Source organism: Balaenoptera physalus, assembly GCF_965194825.1.
Source record: "Balaenoptera physalus genome assembly, chromosome: 19".
Classification (NCBI taxonomy): Eukaryota; Metazoa; Chordata; class Mammalia; order Artiodactyla; family Balaenopteridae; genus Balaenoptera; species Balaenoptera physalus.
The window spans coordinates 55,322,703-55,341,854 of NC_138900.1; the positions used below are offsets into that span (position 1 = coordinate 55,322,703).

At 38.2% G+C, this 19,152-nt stretch overlaps 1 protein-coding gene and 1 pseudogene across 3 annotated transcripts in view; one reads left to right on the forward strand and one right to left on the reverse strand.

Moving 5' to 3' along the window:
* Nucleotides 1-19,152, reverse strand: part of GLG1 (golgi glycoprotein 1) — a 154,086-nt gene that overhangs the window by 112,292 nt on the left and 22,642 nt on the right. The window lies entirely within an intron of this gene.
* Nucleotides 6,236-15,453, forward strand: LOC309649323 (large ribosomal subunit protein eL36 pseudogene; annotated as a pseudogene). The gene has a single exon. The product of its transcript is annotated as a large ribosomal subunit protein eL36 pseudogene (transcript).

A 19,152-nucleotide genomic window follows, 5' to 3' on the forward strand; every position in this document is an offset into this window, starting at 1 on the left:
CTGCTTTATAACATGTAAGTTTAACTTTAACCTATATGACTTTTATCCTTGTATCCATGGATACACATTCATAAATTTGAGTACTGGAGAACCTCAAGACATTTTTAGTGGATGTGAAGAATCTGCTTTCTTTCTTGGGCCAGGGGGGTGGGGGTGGGGGGAACACTTGTTTTCCCCCCCAAAGTTAGTTACTTTGGCCCTACTTTGGGACTGGAGTAGTTAGAAGAAAAGGGATATCCCAAGAGAGGGGCAGATAAAATAAGGTTGACTCTTGAACAACTAGGGGGAGTTAAGGGCGCAGACCCTACTCACAGTCAAAAATCCGAGGATAACTTTAGAGTTGGCCTCTGTATCTGTGGTTCCACATCTGCGAATTCAACCAACCTCTGATCATGCAGTACTGTAGTATTTACTGAAAAAACATCTGCGTATGAGTGGACCTGTGCAGTTCAAATCTGTACCTTCAAAGGTCAACTGTAAAATGAAAATTTAACTTACTTCTATTATCCATTCTGTCACTGACTGTGCGTCTTCCTTTCACTTTTTAAATGAGGAGTCAGACCACATTTCCTGATTTCCTGCTTCATGTGATTTTTATCATTAAGAGTCATCTTCTCTATCCCATTTTTTGGCTTTCTGCTGTTTTTGATGTTTAAAAAACAACTCTCTCCTCCTTAACCCTTTATCTTCTTTAACCCTCCATCCTCTCTTAGTTTTGGACAGTGACACAAGATTATGTGTCAACTTGACTGGGCCAACAGGTGCCCAGATATTTGGTCAAACATTATTCCCATCCAGGATTTAGTCTGATCTCCTTAGCTTCAGTGTTTCTAATGACCTGACAGTTTTTGAGGAAGCCTGGTCAGGTATTTTGTAGAATGTCCTTCAACTTCGGTTAGTGTGATGTTTTTCTCATAGGATATAGGTTTTGGGGAAGAACTGCCATTCTCAACACATCATATCAAGGGCATACATGCTGAGGATGCCAACTTTGATCACCCGGCCAAGGGAGTGTTTGCCAGGTTTCTCCACTGTAAAATGACTCCCTTCCACCTTTCCACATTCTACTCTTTGGAAGCAATTTACTGAGTTCAGCCCATACTCAAGAGGGGAATGGGGAGTTAAGCTCTACCTCTTGGAAGAGGAAGTATCTACATAAATTATTTTTAATTCTTTTTCTACCATGGCATCATCATTCCCCCAGTAAGCAATGCCCACATACCCAATGGAACTTTGGGTTTACTTTTGATTCCTTTTTCTCCTGCAAGTCCCCTTAGTCCTTTAACAAGCTCTCCTTAGTCATCTTTTTTCAGTATTAGATTTAGTCAATCTCCTTTCTTTCTGTCATTGCTTTAATCCAAATCCTCATTTTCTAGATGACAATCTCTGAGCAGGTCTCTCTTTTTTTTTTTTTTTTTTGGTGGCCTCCATGCCTTGTTCTGTTCCAATCTGCCTTTCATATATCATACAGTCATACTGTATGAGACAGAAATTTCCGGAGAGACAGAAAGAGTATCCCTGATTTGTACCTACAATGTAGAAAGTACATAATAAATAACTGTTGGGGAAGTAGGAGATACAACAAAATTTTTCTTTACCGTAGTTTAGTCTCCATGCTAGGAAAATAAAAACAGCTTGCAGAAAATTAAAGAAACAATAGAAATATTTAAATGTTAATTATTTCAAACAACACATATTGCTGAGGTGTGGATGAAAAGTATTTATAATACAGGAAGAGTGTAAACGTCAGAGGAGAAAATGTTTAAGGTGCTGCAAAACTACAACTAACTAAGAAGCTAAGAAAAGGAAAGTGTCCTTGCCCAGGAAAATAATCTAAGGAAATCTTTCAGACTCCTCAATGGTCTCTTCAAATCTGGTGTTTTGAATTTTTTATAGGAGAACGTCTTGACTAAAATGACATAGCCTATTCCACAGGGATCCAATCTTGTCTCTTGACCTATGAGCTGGAGATAATGTGGTATAGTTTTTCCAACTATTTAACATATGAAATAAAAAATGGTAACAGTGGCAAAAAAGTGTGTGTGTGGGGGGGTTACAAAGGGGACACATTTTTGTTGAGAAAATAAAGTGTAAGTTACCCAAATGTCATTTACTTTTTTTTGCTTTTATAGAATGCTCACAACATTTCTGACTAGAAAAGGTTTAAAATTATATTTTAAAATAGGGAAATATGATTGCATAGAGGTTGAAAACTTTAAATCAGCAAAATACCAAAACTTTACTATGAAGTTCTCAAAGTCATTGCTGAGGACTAACAGCTGGGATCTACAATTTGGGTTATGGAACATGAGCACTGGCCTCTTGGACTTGCCTTTCATTAAAAGAGACAGAGAGAGAGCGCATGCTAGCGAGCGCGTGCGTGTGCTATTTGCCTCCTCTGTTCTGTGTTTTGGTGGAAGGAGCACAGTAAGTTCAAATACCTGTGTTATGAACATCTCCTTCAGCTCTAGCTTGGCTCACCGTGATTTCAGTGAAGTCTACGATGCCAACTCTTTAGAATGTGAAATGAGCAAACTGACAAGTATCTCTTTATTCTAATGAAAGAAGTGAATTCAAAACATTAGTTTCCTAGGACACAGAACTGTTTTTGATTTGGGTCACTCAGAAATAAAACTCCCCAAAATATTCTTAAGTGGTTCAGGGACTTGGACAACGAAAAACAATAAAATATTGCAAACAATGCGGGCACAGATGGAGGTGTAGGGATAAGAGCTACTTTGGCCACCCTGCCAGCCACCAGGTGGAGGCTGTGAAGGAAGCCTGCCCAGAAGTGAACGCAGCTAAGAGGATGAGCCCAGTATTTAGCTAAGCCCAAAGCCAGTGTTATACCTTATCTTTACAGTTACATGAAGTAAATTATCTTTCTAGCTTAGCTAGTTTGGATAGGACTTCCTGTTATTACAAAAGAATCATAACTCCTGACATAGTGAGGAACATACACTTTATACTTAAATCTCACTCTGATAAAACAAAGGCGAAAGGAACAGAGTAATTTTACCACTCTTTAATCTAGCCCATGTTTAAAGTTGTAATGACAACACAGTAAAGGTCCCTATTCTTTCAAAGAAATTCAGTAGGATTATGTACTCTATATGTTAAATGCAATGAAGTTACCCAATCAAATTTAAGGAGATATGGGGAAAAGGAACATAGTAATTTTAAGACATTAATTTTTCTATTCTCTAGCAAATGGGCCTGTTTACTTCCACAGCACATTAACAGCAACTTCTCTCTTACATCTTCCAAAAGTAACAAGCCACACTTTCATATCCTATATCTATCTAATCTCAATGGGATCTGTCAGCCTTCTAAATCACAATTTTCAAGAAGGCCTAGAAGAGTTACTAAATTTTAACCTGCTTATTTGAAGTCTCATTTGTTTTTTAATGGGCAGATGGCAAACTACTAAATTTACAGCTCAATATCATATCAATTCTATTAACACATCCCTGGCCGCAGCTATAGTGTACTGAAATCCTGGAGGGGGATTTCAGTGATAGTCTTACAGCAAAACAAACCAAATGGGAGTTTTGTGGAACTATTAAAAATAAAATGCCTGCCTCTCTGGAAGGCCCATGGATAACATGTAATTAGCCTTGGAAAGAAGTCACCATGCTTGTTTTCTCAGACAAAACAAAACAAAAAATAGAGTTTTGCTGCTGTTGGTTTGCAGTAATTGCTGCTACAACTACTACAAGAATGCAAGAGCCAAGAGAGAAAGCAAAAAATATTAAACAGAAAGACAAGTGTGGAAGAGAACTTGCTTATGTTTTCATAACAATGGTTCTAGATCACTGATGTAAAAATGTCGTAAATCTTATAGCCTGGAAAAATTAACACACTCAATTTTGCAATTCAAAGCATTCTGAATTATTCAATGCTTGGAATAACTCCAGTTTGACTTTACAGTGACTTTCTCAGCTGACAATGAACCTAGACATAATTCATCATGCAAAATGCAAACATCAGTGTTGACCTTAACTACTGTGTGAGCATGTTACAAGGCACACAGTTATCAAATCACGTAAGGGGCAAAAGTATCATTCCTTACAGCACAACTACATTTATTAACTTATTTCTTTTGCCTGTGTCAACTATAAGATACAATATGAGTGGAGACAAAAGTACCAGCTGTTAAGCATCCCTTCACCATAACACAAATTTGATTCACCTTCTGCCATGTCTCCGACACACGGCTCTAAAGCATTTGTTTTGAGACTTCCCTGGAGGTCCAGTGGTTAAGACTACGTGCTTCCAATGCAGGAGGCTCGGGTTCGATCCCTGGTCGGGGAACTAAGATCCCACGTGCCGTGCGGTGCAGCCAAAATAATAAATAAATAAATAAAATATCAAAATAATTTAAAAAATAAAACATTTGTTTTGCTGTTCAAGAAAAGACATGTCTAATTTAAGACCACTAACCTCAAGACCCAAGAATCACAGCCTCAGCCTACTGCAAATTACCAAAATATTTGATCTTCCTATAATACTTAAATACCTTAATTCCTAGCTTGTGTAGTCCAGAACGACACTATAAACCACATTCTTTTTTTTTTTTGGGCCGTGGCACACAACTTATGGGATCTCAGTTTCCCGACTAGGAATTGAACCCGGGCCACAGCAGTGAAAGTGCCGAATCCTAACCACTAGACCAGACCACCAGGGAACTCCCATAAACCACATTCTTAAAGAGGAGTGGCAAGCAAAGCCACTTGTTAAGTGTCAAGAAAAACTGTCATTTCCTTAGCTACAGAGCATGTAAATATACTAGAAAATAAGAAAAATTTGTTTTTAGTAGAAGGAAACAAAATTATTACATCACATTCTTTTACATCTCACCTGTAGATTTAGACCAGAGAATGTCAAATTACAACTGCTTTGCTGCATATATATAAGGTAGCTTAGAAAAATGACTCACTAAAAAAAATTGAATCCTAAAATAAATTTAGATCACTGGATTAAGCTATTTTCAAAATAAGGTTGTTGTAAAAGTTTTAACCTTACATTTCCACCAAGCATGTCACAACTCATGAGTATGAGGTGGGTGACCTTTTGTCATCCAGGCACTATAACCGCCATCAATCAGTGTTTTGGTAACCATTTTTTTTTTATATCAAGCCTGAATTTTCCACACTGGTAACACTCAACTTCCTACAGCCACAAACATATCTGACTAACTTAAAACCCTAAAGATAACAAAAACATTTTGTTTCATCTGTGTTGTGTGTGTGTGTGTGTGTGTGTGTGTGTGTGTGTGTTTAAACTGAAATGAACGTTACCCTTGACTTTAATGACTCTTAGGTCCCCCCTTGTAAAATGTGACTTCCAGCTATTTAATTTTTATAGTTCCACATATATTTTCTATTTGCAAAATGCTTAATCAATAGTATCTTAAATCTGGTATACATAAAAAAGCTTAAAAAAATACGTATGCGGTAATCCATTTCTGGTAATGGTGGGTTAAATTTTTTGGAACAACTCTCAAACTATAAACAACTAAAACTGTTGTAAGCGACTTCCCTGGTGGTCCAGTGGTTAAGAATCTGCCTGCCAATGCAGGGCACACGGGTTCAAGCCCTGGTCCAGGAAGATCCCACATGTCGCGGAGGAACTAAGCCCATGCGCCACAACTACTGAACCTGTGCTCTAGAGCCCACGAGCCACAACTACTGAGCCTACGTGCCACAACTACTGAAGCCCGCGCACCTGGAGCCCATGCTCTGCAACGACAGAAGCCCACGCACCACAAAGAAGAGTAGCCCCCACTCACTTCAACTAGAGAAGGCCCATGCATAGCAACAAACACCAAACGCAGCCAAGAAATAAAAAATAAAAATAAAAATCTTTAAAAAAATGTTGGAAGATTAAAAATCTTCTAGAAAGCAATGAAGAGCTAACAATACTGTAGGTATTACTAAACCGCAGCCAAAGTTAAAGGGGTGCCCAGAAACACAGGAGAGCTCAAAAGCTCACTTTTCCCTTGAAGGTACTTGCTAAACGGATCAAAACGGATCCTCCTTTTTTAAGGGCCATGTGGGCAGAACCCAAGCCCAAGTCCTGCCCATCTTCCCATCTTTTTTTTTTTTTTTGCCCACGCCGCACGGCTTGCGGGATCTTACTCTCCCAACCAGATACACCGAACCCGGGCCCCCAGCTGTGGAAGTGCAGAGTCCTAGCCACTGGACTGCCAGGGAATTCCCTCAAAAGGCTACACTCTTAAGTCAAGGACAAACTGCCAGTAAACTAGCCCTTCCACAGATTTGTACTGTCTGGGCATTTCAGAAAACCTCAAGACTATGTAACCGATTTAAGGTGGTCCTGGACTGGTAGTGGTCCAAATTGCCTGACAGAAACAAATAGAAATCCTTTCTGAAAAACAGCATTTTCATCTAAGTCATGAATTATTCCTACAAATAATTTTCCAAAAGACAATGAGCAACATACAGTAAAAATAACACACTATGAAACAAGACACCATGAATGAGAATCAGCAGAAAGACAAACAGATCTTAAAAGCCTTCAGTTATTGAAATTATCAGACAGAGATGATAGAACAATCGTATTTGCTATACTTAACCTTTAGAACAACAGGAAAAAATAATCATTTATCATTTCTCATATTAATTACTTTTTGAAAAATATTTTATGAATAATTTAGGGCAGAATAAAATGAAAGTGAAAAATTCTATTAGAAATCTTAACATATATTTTAACACAGTAAACCCAATATTTATTCTATATTTTCCTGAGTTTGAAGGTATACATACCCAGATGCCTATCAAGTGTTAATCACAAACCTGGAACATACCCCCCTTGTAATACTGATTCCAGAATCCAAAAACATCTCTACTAGATTCTAATTTATCATTATGTCTGGTTCTTCTTGCACTTGCATCATCAAAATGCAATAGTTTTGAAAATTTTGATACCTCATAATCTTGTTGAAAACAGAACTGACTCTGCTTCACCACAGCAAAACATTTTCATTTATATATTAATAAAAACCAATCAGAATAATAAATCCAAAGAATATTTTCATTTTTACAATACCTATATCCTTCTATTCACCTTTATATACACACTTGACTTCAGCATTTGTCCACCTGTCTGGTAAATATGAGTGCAAAAACGTCATAAAAGATGTACAGGGGCTTCCCTGGTGGCACAGTGGTTAAGAATCCACCTGCCAATGCAGGGGACACGGGTTCAAGCCCTGGTCCGGGAAGATCCCAAGTGCCGTGGAGCAACTAAGCCCGTGCGCCACAACTACTGAGCCTGCGCTCTAGAGCCTGCGAGCCACAACTACTGAAGCCCGTGTGCCACAACTACTGAAGCCTGCGCGCCTAGAGCCTGTGCTCTGCAACAAGAGAAGCCACCACAATGAGAAGCCTGCGCCCCACAACAAAGAGTAGCCTCCGCTCACTGCAACTAGAGAAAGCCTGCATGCAGCAGCGAAGACCCAATGCAGCCAAAAATTAAATAAATGAATAAATAAATTTATATTTAAAAAAAGATGTACAAACACTGTCACACATTCTTCTAGCAAAAGAAGGTGTTCTAGATATGTGTCACAAAATACTGCATGATAAAGACCTTCTTGCTGAATAACTGAGAATACTATATTTCATTTTTATCCTTAGAAATAGTTTGTTCACTCAATTGAACTTTGAGTTTCAGAAAGTTTATCTAGGATATTGTCATCTAAAGACTCAGTCTGAAATGTTGCTTCTATACTATTAGAGTATAGACCACTGCTGTCCCACAGAAATACAATGTAAGCAACATATGCAATTTTTCCTAGTAGCCACATTAAAAAAAAAAGGAAATACGTGAAATTAATTTTAATATGCTTTACTTAATCCAATATGTCCAAAATGTTATTTCAACATGTAAGCAATGTAAAAATTGAGAAAGTTTAAATTTCTTTTCTCTTTCCAAGTCTTTGAAATCCCATGTGTATTTTACAGCACACCTCAAATGCACTTTTTAAGTGCTCATTAGCCACATATAGCTGGTGGATACCATACCAAAATACATGTGTCTACAGTGCTATTTGTCTCTTTACGTTTATCTTCTAACTCATAAAATTGTGTGAAGTATATTCTTCTGTCAATGTTCTTCTCTTTGGGACTTCCCTGGAGGTCCAGTGGGTAAAATTCCACGCTCTCAATGCAGGGGCCCGGATTGGATCCCTGGTCGGGAAACTAGATCCCGCATGCATGCCGCAACTAAGAGTGCACATGCTGCAACTAAGAAGCCCGCATGCTGCAACTAAGAAGCCTGCATGCTGCAACGAAGATCCCATGTGCTGCAACTAAGACCTGGCGCAGCCTAAATAAATTTTTTTTTTTAAATGTTCCTCTCTTTGCCATTATGAGCAGAAACTGAAAAATTCTGAATTTTCAACTGTGTTCTGTGAAAGCTTAACGTTAACTACAAAAATGGTATCTTAAGAGTTACAAACAATGCATCTATATAATTGTAAAATACAAAGTAAATATTCCCTTTGTTCTCTGAAAGACTTCTAAAAAAGAATAAGTGTCACGAGATATCCATATTCACAAATATTATTTTTCAAAAAAGAAACTCAAAAACTAAAATTGGGTCCAATAGAACCCTTTTGTACAAGAGTTAAATGAAATACACTTGACAAAATCTTTAGGGAACAGGAAAATATAAAAAGTGATCTAGCAGATTGGAAATGGAAGACCCTAACAATTTTGTAAAAGAAAGTTGGAATACTACCTGATTTTAAGACTTACAGTAGAGCAATAGTAATTAAGAGTGTGCTATTGGCAAAAGCACAGATTTACAGATAAAAGGAATGAATATTAAAACTTGTAGATTGCAGGGACGTCCCTGGTGGCACAGTCGTTAAGACTCAGCGCTCCCAACGCAGGGAGCCCGGGTTCAATTCCTGGTCAGGGAACTAGATCCCACATGCATGCCGCAACTAAGAGTTCACATGCCACAACTAAGGAGGCCGCGTGCCGCAACACAATCAAATAAATAAATACAACCAAATAAATAAATAAATTATAAATAAATAAAAAGTACAACGTAAATAGAAAAAAAACTTGTAGATTACAAACCAAAAAAAAAAAAAAAGAAAGCAAATTTTACTACACGTAAATCATACCTTAATTTTTTTAAAAAGGAAAAAATGATGAACTATGGTAAATTTAATTTTTTAAAAAAGTAGAAGAGTTAAGCAGCTGGGTATAACTGTAGAGAAAATTAGTATACTGAAAGGAAAGTAAAAAGAAATTATCCAGAATGTAGCATGAAGACGAAAAGTTAATAAATATGAAGACTCTGCCTCAGCAGCCATTAAGGAACAAAGCCATGGCTCTGTGCTACCCCATGGCCATGGGCCTCAACAAGGGCCACAAAGTGACCAAGAACATGAGCAAGCTGAGGCACAGCCACTGCCATGGATGCCTCACCAAGCACACCAAGTCCCTAAGGGACATGATCTGAGAAGTATGAGGCTTTGCCTCATACAAGCAGAGCATTTGGGACATGCTCAAGTTCTCCAAGGACACACAGGCCCTAAAGTTCATCAGGAAAAGAGTGGGGACACACATCCATGCCAAGAGGCAAGAGGACCTGAGTGATGTCCTGGCTGCCAAGAGGAAAGCAGCTGTCAAGCGCTGAGCCCCTTCCCCTCTCTGTGCATAATAAAACCTTTATAGTAAAAAATAAATAAACATGAAAAAATAGCAAGAAATCTAACTTAACTGAAGTTCAAGAAGAAGAGAAAGAGTGGGGTGGAGGCAGATAATGGCTGAGAATTTTCCATAAAGAATGAAAGACACCAAATCAAAAGAAACTCAATAAAGCTCAAGTTGAGAAATAAAAGGAAATTCACACCAAGACAAATCATAGTGATCAAGAGAACACAGACAGAAAATCTGAAAGGAAGCCATAGGAACTAACAAACTGGTTAACAGTGACAGTGAAAGCCAAAAGGCAGTGGAAAGAAAATGTGCTGAAAGAAAAAATATTCCAACCTAAAATTCTACACTGTTATTGATTTTTTAAGGCCACAAATCCCTCCCATTCCTTAAAGCACATCCCTTTGAATGTGACATTGTCCCTCTACCCATAAAGAGATGGAATCTAATTTCTCCACCCTTTGGAATGTGGGCTTGGCCATCTGACTTGCTCTGGTCAATGAGACACTAGCAAATATGACAACAGAAGCTTGAAAAGTACTTGTGCATTGGAGCTTGCCACTGCTTTTTTTTTTAAAATAAATTTATTTATTTATTTTTGGCCTCACTGGGTCTTCGTTACTGCACGTGGGCTTTCTCTAGTTGCGGCAAGCAGGGGCCGCTCTTTGTTGCGGTGTGTGGGCTTCTCATTGCGGTGGCTTCTCTTGTTGCGGAGCACGGGCTCTAGGCGCGCAGGCTTCAGTAGTTGTGGCATTTGGGCTCAGTAGTTGTGGCTCGCGGGCTTAGAGTGCAGGCTCAGTAGTTGTGGCGCACGGGCTTAGTTGCTCCACAGCATGTGGGATCTTCCCGGCCCAGGGCTCGAACCCGTGTCCCCTGCGTTGGCAGGCAGATTCTTAACCACTGCGCCACCAGGGAAGTCCCTATATTGTTTTCTGAACCCAGCCACCACATGAAGGCATTTAGCCTAGCCAGCTGAGAGATATGAGAGATATGTTGCCCAGTTCCTTTCTCACCTTACCAAACCACCAGACATATAAGTGAGGTCATCTGGACTGTCCAGCTCCCAGCTGATGTGACAAGCGACTACAAGTAGATGAATGAGACACCAGGTAGATCAGAGACAAGCCGTCCCCTTGAGCCCTGATCAAACTGCTGACCCACAGATTCATGAGGAAATAGTTGTTGTTTTTGAGTCATTAAGTTTGGAATGGTTTGTTAGTCAGAAATAGATAACTGATACCTAGACCCAGCAAAAATTATCTTTTAAGAGTAAGGTAGAATAAAGACATTTCCAGACAAACAAAACCTGACAGCTGGCCAGCAGGAGACCCTCACTAAAAGATATTCTAAAAAATGTATTGTAGGCAGAAGGAAAGTGGTCCTAGATGGAAGCTTAGAGAAGCAAGAAGGTATGAGGAGCAAAGAAAGTACTAACTAATGGGTAAATCTACAAAAATATTGCCTTTGTAACACAATAATAATAGTATCTTAAAATATTTTTAAAATTCAATGCCAGCAACCAATTCCAGGCATTATAATTTAATTTACCTGAGACCTCTGGGTACTGATATTTTAAAAATCGCTCTAGGTACAACTAGAGTTTAGAATCACCGACTTAAATACGCCTGTATATTTAATGTTGGCATTAGTGCCCACCTTCCTCCCCCTTTTATTTGGCTTGCCTTTTTTGAAGTTACTGACTTGTGATTCTGCATTAAAATAAGCTTTAAAAAATGTATTGTCTCTGTAATACAAAGTGGCTTACTTTCAGAGATACTAAAGGCCTAAAAAACAATTACTATATAATTTCTAATTATTTCCCATCAACAGGATACTACTATAAATTCACAGGGTGTTCTCAGCTGCAAACACCCAAGAAAATTGCAGGTAAGGCTAAAGCTAAACTGGTTTTCTGGTTAATGTTCTTCTACAGTATATTCAGCAAAATAGTAACTAACACAAAAGACCAGGCTGCAGGCCATCTGTTAACTAACAGTAACAGATCAGGATATTGTGCTACTCAAAACACTATGTTAACTGTTGATTTTCCTAAATTGCTCTGTTGACCAGATATGGATGATGGTGCTTATTATCTAATTCAAATTACAAATCTCAGAATTAAAATAAATCCCCAAACAAATCCTTTAATGATTAAAGATTTCCAAAATAATGAATTTTGGCTGCAATATCCAAATAAGTAAAAAGGGGTGAAATCAATATAAGGAAAAAGAGGGACTTCCCTGGTAGTCCAGTGGGTAAGACTCTATCCACATTCCCAATGCAGGGGGCCCAAGTTCCATCCCTGGTTAGGAAACTAGATCCTGCATGCATGCTGCAACTAAGAAGCCCGCATGCAGCCACTAAGAAGTCCGCATGTCGCAATGAAAAAAAACCATCCCACATGCTGCAAGGAAGATCCCGTGTGCCGCAATTAAGACCCGGCACAGCCTAAATAAATAAATAAATACATACATAATTTTAAAAAACCTATTTAAAAATTTATATAAGGAACAAGAAAACAATGCACCTAACAGTTAATATAAGTGAGTAAAATATATGAACCATGCCTTACTGATTTTAAGATGAACCATTATTTTATGCACCACAGGGGGGGAAAACTGCCAATTGTAATTATGTCATAAAATTTAAGATACATCCTGATTTCCAAAATGTTAATGTGGGGCTTCCCTGGTGGCACAGTGGTTAAGAATCCACCTGCCAATGCAGGGGACACGGGTTCGAGCCCTGGTCTGGGAAGATCCCACATGCCGCGGAACAACTAAGCCCGTGCGCCACAACTACTGAGTCTGCGCTCTAGAGCCCGTGAGCCACAACTACTGAAGCCCGCGTGCCTAGAGCCCGTGCTCCACAACAAGGAAGCCACTGCAATGAGAAGCCCACGCATGGCAACGAAAAGTAGCTCCCGCTCACCGCAACTAGAGAAAGCCCGCACGCAGCAACGAAGACCCAATGCAGCCAAAAATAAATTAATTAAAATAAATAAATTTTTTAAAAATGTTAAGGCGAAAAATAAAAAGTGTGTTTCAGAATCAATAAAATATGATAAATGACAAAGCATTATAACCAGGTTTTTTTCTTTTATAGCTCTACTAAAACTTTTCTATTAAAACTCTCAGCCAGGGACTTCCCTGGTGGTGCAGTGGTTGAGAATCCGCCTGCCAATGCAGGGGACACAGGTTCGAGCCCTGGTCTGGGAAGATCCCACATGCCGCGGAGCAACTAAGCCCGTGCACCACAACTACTGAGCCTGCATTCTAGAGCCTGCGAGCCACAACTACTGAGCCCATGTGCCACAACTACTGAAGCCCGCGTGCCTAGAGCCCATGCTCCGCAACAAGAGAAGCCACCACAATGAGAATCCTGTGCACCACAAAGAAGACCCAACACAGCCAAAAATAAATAAAATAAAATAAATAAATTTATTTTTAAAAAAACCTCTCAGCCAAACCAACCACACCACCCAATTTAACATCAAAATACAGCCTCAAAGAAATAACACACTCTATGCAGTAGGCAAAGGTATCAATGAGAAAATGTTGCATCTATGAAGAAATGGCAATATTCAAATTCATTACCATTCCTAAAGCAGCATCACAAAAATGCACGCACCAAAGAGCAAGCACAAGAGTAAGCACAAGTACCTGCGGGGGTGCTGTCTTTCTGTCTCAAACCCCAAGCTAGTTTAATTTAAGTCCACAGTGTCATGTGTACAGATTCTGATTAATAGAAGTCCACACCAGATGCAACTAGAGATTATCACACTAAGTGAAGTCAGAAAGGGAAAGACAAATACCGTATGATTTCACTTATATGTGGAATCTAAAATATGACACAAATGAACCTATCTATGAAACAGAAGTAGAATCACGGACATAGAGAACAGATTGGTGGTTGCCAAGAGGGAGGGTGTTGTGGGAGGGATGGATTGGGAGGCTGGGGTGAGCAGATGTAAGCTATTGTATATAGGATGGATAAACAACAAGGTCCTGCTGTATAGCACAGAGAACTATATTCAGTATCCTATGATAAACCATAATGGAACAGAATATTAAAAAAGAATGTTGGGAATTCCCTGGCGGTCCAGTGGTTAGGACTCCGGGCTCTCACTGCCAAGGGCCCAGGTTCAATCCCTGGTCGGGGGACTAAGATCCCACAAGCCGCATGGTGTGGTCCAAAAAAAAAAAGTGTGTGTGTGTGTGTGTGTGTGTGTGTGTGTGTGTGTATATATAACTGAATCACTTTCCTGTACAGTAGTAATTAACACAGCATTGTAAATCAACTATACTTCAATTTAAAAATTAAGAAAAAAATTTTAAAGTCCATATCAACTATAAAAACTAACAAATTTGGTGAATTCCTATAAAAATGAAGGATATGTAATGAGATACAGCAAGACATTTTTCTTACTGAAGGTGACGGTAATTCAGATGGATTGTAAACCATTTAAAAAGAGTTGCACAAAATAAATAAATAAATAAAAATAAAGAGTTGCACATACATTATATATTATAGTCTAAAACAAATTTGTTCTGTAAAGGGACATAGACTAATTATTTTAGGCTTTGTGGGCTACAAACAATCTCTACAGTCTTGTGGTATCTTCTTTTAACCTTTTAAAAACTGTAAAAACAACTCTTAACCTCCAGAAACATACAAAAACAGGTTGTGGGCTGGACTTGGCCCGTGGGCTGTAGTTTGCCAATTTCTAGTCTAAGATACAAATGGGCATAAAGGAGTGCTTCATAAAACAAGGTTGTGAAGAAATTAGAGAACTGATCTATTCTAGATTTCAATTTAATAGCTATTTAGTAATGCTTTAACAAGAACTGCTAAGCCAAAAAACAATGAAGCTTACTGAAGATAAAGTTTATTTTTTATTCTTTTCACTTTAAAATATAACTGACAACGTTCTGTTTACTCATGATCCTGAATGAGTACCTGAAGAAATATTTTATTTTTATTTCTTGGAGGAAATCATGTACCAATTCTGATTTAGAAAAATAGACGTCAAGATATTATTGAGGGCAAATTTCTAATGACTCCTATCATACTTTATACATGGGACCCCACTCTCCACAAACCTGGGCTTCAATATAAATACACAAAAAATAACTTTTCAAGGATCATCCTATTCATTTTTGCTAATAGCAAAGCCTATCCAGGCTCTGATAACCATCAAGAAGGAGAAGTAAGTCTCTAGGACTAGTGAAAAGCGAAGCCAAGGCAAGAGTTTTTTTATTTGTGCTGCCTAGTATGTACCTGTTTATAGAAGAGAAAATAAATTTACTGCTGAGTTTTACATAAATGGCGTTTTCAGTAGTTATTAAGAGAAACTTAAAAACTGAATGCCAATTTAGGAGGGTCTCAAATTAACCAGACATACACCCTTAGCTGTTCCCACGCAGAGTATAACTTTTCCAAATTTAAAAACCAGATTCAGGGACTTCGCTGGTGGCGCAGTGGTTAAAAATCCTCCTGCCAGTGCAGGGGGCACGGGTTCGAGCCCTGGTCCGGGAAGATCCCACATGCCATGGAGCAACTAAGCCCGTGCGCCACAACTACTGAGCCCGAGTGCCACAACTACTGAAGCCCGCGCACCTAGAACGTGTGCTCTGCAACAAGAGAAGCCACCGCAATGAGAAGCCCGGGAACCGCAACGAAGAATAGCCTGCGTGCAGCAACAAAGACCCAAGGCAGCCAAAAATAAAAATTAAAATTAAAAAAAAAATAAAAACCAGATTCACACAAGTTCTAAGTAAATCTATTCTGATAGTGTTTGAATCACAAAGGAAATCATCACCAAAAAGTAGACTCTAGAAATGTTTTCTAACGAAAGAACTCTGCAGAATTAATGTGGGTCATGACTGTGGATCCAGAAATGCAAACGAAACATAGCTAGAAGACTGTAATCTATAACAGAAATATAAAAATGAAAATCATAAAACACAAAGGGGCGATCGATAGTTGCTTGAAGTAGTCTGGCTTCACATTGAAACATTCTTACAGCAATGACTTAGACTTGCTCCCCATTCTCTGTTAAAACTAAAAAAATGAGTAAGACACAACTTTGTGGATTTTTGTAGGTTTTTTCATTTGTTTGCTTTTATTTTTTTTAACTAATCAGACCTAAGTAGCAATGAATTTGATCTCTTTTTTAAGAAACTGTTTAGTATATGAGTATGTTGATTACTCAGGATTGATGAATGAGACTGAGACAAGAATGAAACAGACCAAAATTGATCTCATTAGAGTAGGTCAAAGCTTTCTGTAGAACTTGGCCAATTAATGCCATATTCTAAAGCCAATGACTTGTATGAATCCTGTCTGTGGTGCAGCACAGTCTATTTTATCCCTTAGCTTTGTAGGATTTCTTGCTCTACAAAGTTCAATTTCAGAGTAAATACTGTTAAGTGTGTTTTATGAGGACAAAATGTAGATAGTTTATAAGAAATCAATAGATAATGTCTAATAAAAAAAGAGAACAATGTAAGTATTCTACTTAAAAATTAGATAAATACAAAAATAAAGAACTAAGAGTTGAAAGTAGGGAAAGCTAACATAGGATATTACAGTTTTCCATTATAAACCTGGTTGTGCTCTGACTTTTATTTTTATGTATTATAACTATGTATGTACTACTGAATAAGAAAAGGAAGGGAAGAAACAAAATCCATATGCCTGCCAGGACATATGGAATCTATGCGAACATGGGAGCATTTTCTGAAGATGTACTCCTAATTCTACTCTGCTGTGCTTCAGTACACAAAGAAAGTTATCTGGTCTAGTGATGCTGGTTTTGTTTTGTTTTAATTCCCCCAAAATACCATTTGCATAGATTATCTTGAATCAACCAGCTAAAACAAGATTTAGGAAAAGACCTTTGAAACAATGTTTTTCCAAGATAACATGGTCTAAGAAGGCATTTCAGTAATCTTTAACTAGCTGAAAACGGGTAGATGTGTCCTGAAAGTTCTGCATTTATTAAGATCCAGTTCTTAATAATCCACATAAATGATTTGGGATTCTGAATCAGAAGGTTCAAGGCTGCCCCAGGAATGCTGAATAGCAATACTGTACCAGGATTTGAGATATTAAATGCATAAACTGTTTTAAAAACTCAAGAGATCGTCATTTAAGGATATTAGCAAAACTTTTCCAGAATAGTTGAATCTCGTGCTGCACCACTGTCCAAAACACGTATCTAAATCCTAAAGGCTATCACATTTTAAAGATGCTAAATCAAAAAACTAAATTGAAAATGTTGCTCTAAATGGGGTTAAGAACAAACACCAGTTAGGCTTTTCTGGGCCTATCAGGAAAATGGGAGATACAAGGGTTGGGGAAGAGAAAAGCAACAGTTCATCATAGGAAGTACTTAAGAAGCAACACCACACTTATAATAAATACAACAAAGTTTTTGTTTTTTAATCAGGCCCCATTTTTTAAAATTATAAGTATTGTTAATGTATGTTTAGCTTTTTTTTCCTAATGAGTGACAGGCTTGTACTTCACATTATTTGCAGTGATGTACACGATATAATCTTTTCCCAAAATTTCCAACTAAGAATTACTAATTAAGAAAAATAATTATGAAATATATACAATGTTTTGTGACCTAGAAGTGAGCAGTTAACCAACCTGAGATAAGGAGATGCTTCCCGTTCCACTTTACCATGTTCACTTTTAGAGCAATTCAGTTAGGTGGGATTTTTCTGTCTGGTTACATCACCCAGTAGCAGTACCTGGGGAGTCCTTTATGAAGAGGTTTTTGAAAATATCAACTAATGCTTGTGAACAATAAAATGTAAAAAACTTCAAAAATTTTTTGTTTGCTTTTGAACTGATATGCTGTTGGTGCAATAACAAAAGCCAACAAAATTGCACTTCCAGGAATATTATCTACAACAATATGAAACTACATAAAAGCAAGGCTATTCACTGCAGCATTGCTCATAACCACAAAATACAGGAAATAAACTCTCATGCACAGGAGAGTGGCTGAATAAACTAAGGAAGATCTCTATGAATTGATATAAAGTGATTTCCAAGACATAAGGTTAAATGAAAAAAAGCAAAGTACAAAAGAGTATCAAGTATGCTACCTTCTGGGTAAGAAAGAAGGGGAAATGAAAAGGGTGGAAGGATGGGAATGGGGTAAAAGGTGTAGCAGGGAGGCAACTCTGGAACCATGTTATTTTTAGTGACTCAAAATTTTATTTACTTTTTAAAAATATTTATTTATTCATTCATTCATTCATTCATTCATTTATTTATGGCTGTGCTGGGTATTAGTTGCAGCATGCAGGATCTCTTAGTTGCAGCATGCCAACTCTTAGTTGCAGCATGCATATGGGATCTAGTTCCCCCACCAGGGATCAAATCCGGGCCCCCTGCATTGGGAGCACGGAGACTTACCCATCGGACCACCAGGGAAGTCCCCAAAAATTTAAAAATAAGAATGAGGGAAGGCAAAAATGCAATTCAAAGAAAAACAAATGAACCTAACTGTATTTCAAATGAATACCATAACCACAGGGGAGAGAGAGGAAGGAGGAGGGAGATTCACTTTAGTGGTTTATAAAGACAGTATTTTGACTTTATATCCTCAGTGCAATGACAAAAAGAGCTATAAACAAATACTGAACCCTAGTTAGTAGGTTTGCTTTCTCATAGTGACATAGTTTAGCATTCTGAAACTATTTTAAGTGTATTATATGATTCAGCAATCAAATAAATAATTTGTGGATAGTTAAGAACCAAGTTTTTCACTGTCATGGAAGGAAATTATAAACATGGAAAGGGAGAAAGCTAGAATGAACCTTGTGGTACTGGAGGCATCAATATGAATAAAAATCAGCTTTTAACATGTTTGTCTATATATGTATACACACAGATATGAATAGATGTCTGTGTATATACACATATGTGTACGTGTGTGCATATGTCTATATTAATGCATGTATGTAGATTCACACACACTACACAGTTTCTAGCTCTGTCTGCTGAAGCAATGACACATGAGTAGCAATGAGCACATCTAGCACCCAGACCTTGGCTTCTAAAGACCACTCTCCACTAAAAGGAAACAGAGTTCCTTAGAGAAGTGGTTGATTCCAGGTCTGGGACTGGAAAAGTACAAGATGAGCCAGGAAAACTTCTAGTCTCTGGTCCGACATGTAAAGAGCTTGGAAATCATCCCTCCCACCCTCACGATGAGAAAAAAGCTGAACAAACTGAAAATCAACAACTCTTCTGAAATCCATCAGACCTGAAGTCACTCGGCAAACTGTTGCCCCAAAATCGGAGACAGGTGAATACAGGGAATCACAGTTTACTGGAAGCTGAAGCCCAGAAGAAGCCCACTACTGGAGCCAGTACCCACAGCAACACTTACACTGTTACTGACAACTGCTCTAGTGTGGACGGAAATAAA